Source organism: Cupressus sempervirens, chromosome 11, assembly GCF_028749045.1.
Source record: "Cupressus sempervirens isolate cs-2001-9-10 chromosome 11, ASM2874904v1, whole genome shotgun sequence".
Classification (NCBI taxonomy): Eukaryota; Viridiplantae; Streptophyta; class Pinopsida; order Cupressales; family Cupressaceae; genus Cupressus; species Cupressus sempervirens.
In genome coordinates, this window is record NC_143128.1 from 109265924 (window position 1) to 109271567 (window position 5644).

At 34.2% G+C, this 5644-nt stretch overlaps 1 pseudogene; it reads right to left on the bottom strand.

Moving 5' to 3' along the window:
• Nucleotides 1-1786: 1786 nt before the first annotated feature.
• LOC149528458 (demethylepipodophyllotoxin synthase pseudogene) lies at nt 1787-4118 on the bottom strand (annotated as a pseudogene).
• Nucleotides 4119-5644: the final 1526 nt, after the last annotated feature.

The following is a 5644-nucleotide window of genomic DNA, read 5'->3' on the forward strand; positions in this document are numbered from 1 at the left end:
ATTAGTTTTGGATGATGGACAGTTAAAGCTGGAGAAGATACATACAAATGAAAATCCAGTAGATATATTTACAAAGGTAGTAAGAAGAGAGAAGCTAAATTCCTTTTTAGCTTTAGTTGGTCTTCTCGACTAAATAGAATAAAAGAATAGTAGCATCCAGGGTGGTTTGATATATTATAGTGGGAGCTACAGGTTTAGTAGTGTTATAATCAATCTCCAAGTGGGAGGTTATTGTTGTGGAGTCTGATCAATCTCTAAGTGGGAGATTTTTGTAATATGGAGCCTAATCAAACTCGAAGGTTTAGTCAGCATGGTCTTTTCTCCCCATATTATTTCTACAGGGGTTTAAAGCCAATGCCCCCAAGATGGGGTCAAGGGGCAATGTCCTTATGGGGTCTTAAGGTAGCATAGGGTGGGGCTGAGGGGCAGTGCCCCCATAGGGGTTAAGCCAAAAATGCCCTTATATTGTAAAAGGTATCGGTTTCTATTTTTCTATTATTCTAGCCCTAATTTTGTAAGTGGAAAAAGATTGTATAAAAAGGCTTAGGGTTAGGGATTTCATAATGTGATGGTGATATTGTAGCTTTTTGCAGTGGTATTGAGTTGTAAGGTTTTACAGATTGTAATCAGGTTGTAATCACTAGATAATAATAATATTGGACTTGTTGTTGGTGCATGTAGCCCAGTGATTGGGTGAACCATGTGAAATCTTGGTGTCTTGTGTTCTCTTTTATGCAATCTACTATTTTCTAGTATTAGTTATATTTGCATGTAATTGGTATTTCTATTTGAGGTTAATCCTAACAACTGGCTCAGTCAATTACAAGTTGTATCCAGTGTGGTTTGCAATAACATTTCTTTCGTCGATCTTCATAAAACACAGGCAGAATGGAATGTTGCAAATTTAACATTTGATGGTGTAAGACTGCCAAGAAATTCGAACATTCCAGTGGGCATCTTCCAAGGAGTGAAGCCTATTGGCTTAATTAAATTAAAAAATCATTTGCAAAAATAGATTGTTGTAAAGTTATTACATTTCCTTTTATTGAAAAAAGAATATATATAATGTATTCTAATCCTTTATTTTTTCAATAAAGATTCTTAGTAGTAAACACTTTAGTAAAGTCTAATATCAAAAAAAAAAATATAGTCTTAATTATTATTTTTCAAAATTATTACTCTATTTTTATTCATAAAAAGATTAATTTTAGAGATTTTTTTATATAACTTTTTATATAAAAGTATGTGAAAGAATTGACCTTGATCTATACTATTTCGCATACTGCTTGGAAGACAATTCTATTTGCACAATATAAAAATAATTCAAAACATAATATTAAGGAATTGGTTATTTCATAATCATTTAGTTATTCCATTTATGATGAATCTTAAGTTGAAATTTTTTTAAAAGCTCATTAAGATTATATTCATTCAATTTCACCAATAACTAAAGATGCATTAGTAGGGTTCATAATTGTCATTGTTAGGAGAATATAAAGATACATTTTTTGTGGATCGTCATCTAAAACATTGATTTTCTTTTAAACTCAATAAAATTATATTCATTCAATTCACTAATAATTAAGAATGTGTTAGTAAGGTTCATAATTGTAATTGTTGGAAAAATATTAAGAAATAATTTTCTGCCTATCTTATAAATCTAGGCAAATTGAAAGAATTTAAATCATTAACATCAAGCTGAAGCATATAAATTATATGTGCTCACATTTGTTCTAATATGAAAGATAATGAAAAAAGAGAGTAGTTCAATTGTTCTAAGCTAGGTCTATTTTTCGTACAGATGATGGAAAGGCGGGGCTTGATAATAACCTCCACTCACGTCAATCACTCTTCCATCTGGAACAAGAAATTCAAAGCTCTGCAACAAAATTGCAAGAGTTGTTTGCACCGTGCACATTGCCAAGGTAGTACCAGGACACCCTCTTCTCCCTCCCCAAATGGAAGCATCTCAAACTCAGTCCCTCTCATTTGTGTATTGTCCATCGCTATGCCTTTCTCCATAAAACGCTCTGGTATGAAATCCAGAGGTTTATTCCACACCTTCGAGTCTGTATGAATAGTCCATGCATTTACCATCAGCATTGTTCCCTGAGGAATATGATAGCCTCCCACTTTGCAAGCCTCAGTAGATTTGTGGGGCATTAGCAAAGCCCCTGGTGGATGAAGGCGCAAGGTCTCTTTCAGTATTGCTTGAAGATATGTTTAACTGGGCTATATCTGATTCCTCTACCAATCTGCTCCGTCCAACATTAGAATCGAGCTCCTCTTGTGCCTTCCTCATTACATCTGGATGTTGTAATAAACATGATAATGCCCACTCCAGGGAAACTGAAGATGTATCAGTCCCTGCACTAAACATAGCCTACAATGCCACGAATATTAGTAACAAGAAAAAGAGAAAGAAAACTTAAACTTTCTTGAAACATATCGACTCTTCAAGTGTTTTTTTGGGTACGGATGAAATTAAAAAACCTGTATTTCTAAATGCCAACATTTCGCTTGCCCCAAAAGTTATCCAGTGGTTTTCATACTCTAAATTCTAATCACTGGATGACTGAAGAATGATAAAAGCTTCATGACGTTCTGTCTTATTCCAAGGAAAATTGATATTGGTAGAGAGGATTAATATATTTGTCCAAGGAAATCTTGTGCTGAATTGGTGCGAAGCCATTCCTTAACCCCTCCTCTAAATCAGCAGGTCTATAAATCATAGTATTTGTCATTGCTAAATCTCAAGACTTATAGATCTTTGGATGAAAGCATTTATCAGTGCCAGAAGAGGGAAGAGGAAACTACGACGATAAAAAAAACATTTTAGTACACGGAACTCGAGATATTTCAACCCAAAAAAAATGCATTTTTGCATGAATACTTCTAAAATTAGTCACAATTGAGGAAATCCATCAATCATGCATGTTGCTGCTGTTTCAACGTTCAAATATCATGGATGACAAATATCTCTGCAAGCTAAACGGCTAGTAAATAAACTGAAAATCTTGTAAAAAAAAGTCAAACTAGCATACAAAATTCCTGTGGCAGTTTGGAGTGATCTAATCGTATTATAATATTGTTGTCTAAGATCCAGCTGTAATGTTTTCAACTCGAATTCATTTATCAATCGTTCGTAAATAACGTTTACAAGAACTCATTTCATCTAGATTTAGCTGTCAAAGTCAGAAGCACTTACGATAGCAGTTGCCTCGATAAATGCTTCAACGTTCTCTTCTGCCTGAGAGATGAGCACATCAACAAAGTCTTCCACCTCTTCCCCATCTTTTAATATTTTCTCTCTGTGCTTCTCCAAAATCCTCTCCACATACAAATCTAATCTCTCAGATACCTTCTTCATAGTTTCAACATTCCCTTGCAAATCAAGCATCTTCAACCAGGGAATATAATCCCCAATATCAATCACTCCATGAAGCATAAATGATTCTTCAATCAGATGGGTCACTACATCGTCCGAAATCCCTGATTCCTCTCCAAATAAGCTCTCATCTATAATCATACTCATCAGAACTTTAAAAGTCAATCTTGAAAGAACACTTCTCATCTTAATAATACCCTCCAATTGTGTCTGCTGAAACAGAGAATTTACTGATTTCTTGATTTCTTGCATTCTCTTGGGTCCAAATGATTGAATTCTTTTGGAAGAGAGGAGCTTAAGTACACATATTTTTCTAGCATTTCGCCAATAGGGACCATAAAGAGCCCAACCCAGTATAGAATAATTGTAGCCCAAATACTGACCTTGAGCAAGCCTACTACGAGATGCAAAAGAATTGTCATTTATTGTGAAAGATTCTTTGGCTAAATCTGAAGAGCTTATCACTAAAACAGGGCAGCTACCAACTTTGAGATGCATAATGGGTCCATATAGTGTTGACAGTGAACTTGGAATCTGATGAATTGGCCTGGTTTTATCTATGAGAAGATGAAAGTGGCCAATTGCAACAATAGCTCTGGGGCCTGGAGGAATATGATTCCTATATTCTCCAATCTGTTTGAGTAGAATTGTTGCCACAATAAAAAACTATGGCTGTGGCAGCTCCTACCAAGGTAAAGGACATCAAAGAAATTGTTATGTCCATGAGCCGCATGACATGATAAAATCAAGGAAAAATGTGAAGGCATGAGATATACATGTTGCTGTGATTGGTTAAGACTCTTGCAAAGCAGTTGCCCATCTTAATATTGCTATTTTATAATTGTGAGAAATTAAAATTAAAATTTAAACTCAATACTCACAACTTTAAACCTAAAAATTTGCTCGGCACTTAAAAAGTGCAAAAGTGCTCGGCACATAAGGTGCCGAGTACCAGCTTTACTTGGCACTTGCTCGGCACAAAAAGGTGCCGAGTGCCAGTCACGCTTGGCACACAAAGGAAATAGATGTAGATGCCGAGTTAGCTCGGCACTCAAAGAAGACAATGGATGCCAAGTAAGGTCGGCTCCAACTAATAAAATTATAACTTAGAAAAATCTAACGTGAATGCTTTCACGAATAAAACCAGAGAGCCAAAGCTTTAAGCTTTCAACCAAACTTGTCAAATGCAATGAATAGAAGAGGAAGATAGATTCAAGTATGCTTGCTTGCTTTCTATCCAATCTTTCATTAAACTAATAAAAAATCTGGGAGCATTCGGCTTCAACCAGAAAACCCTAAAATAACCCTAAATTGATAATATTTCAAACAACTTTAATAACTTGCATCTCTAATGGCTGCATACATGAATGCCTAGAGCAATCACTACTTCAATAGGATGAATCAAACAATAACAAACTTACAAGGCAACTAGCAATCAATCACATGCAACTGTAGGCACGAAACAAAAACAAACTTCTTTCTTCTTCTTCCAACGACTGATCTGGTGATCTTCTCTGCTCTATTTGGCTCTCTGTCTGTCTGGATAAAAAAAAAATGAGAGAGAGATATTCCTTTTTTGTCTTCAAAATTTTCCCTCTCAATGTTCAAAAATTCAAAAACACCTACCAAAATAAATGCTTGCCGTGAATGGATGCCTGCGGGAAACAATGACAAGGTAGATGGGCGTGGGGCTCGAAGACAACCTACAGACACTCAACGTTAATTTTCAACAATAATACGTCTATTTGTATTTTCAACTCATAATATATTTTTAAATATCGTAAGATTTATAATATCAAATCCAAGGACCTTTTTCATTTATAAATTATTTTTACTTTAAAATTTAATATCTTTTAAAATTAAAAAAGAAATTTTTTATTTTTAAATAAATATATTTAAAGTATTCATACTAAAATATATTTGTACAAACTACTATTAAAACAGAAAATATAATTTAGAATCTGACTATAACGATCGTCATTAATAATATTTCTGGATCCCACCATAGAACCATCATGACTGTTATCAGATTTCAAATATTAAATGCTGCTTACAATTCGACTGAAAAGAAGACACATATAAATTTATTCTACCATGCAGTTATTTTATGATAAGAGAGATACCATCATACCTATATAAAAATATGCTTCGAGTTATGGGCACCAAGCTATACCTGAACATACACCCACGCCTCCTGAGGTTTTCAATAATAGAATTATTAAAACTATAATCATATTTCTGCAAAGTATATAAAAC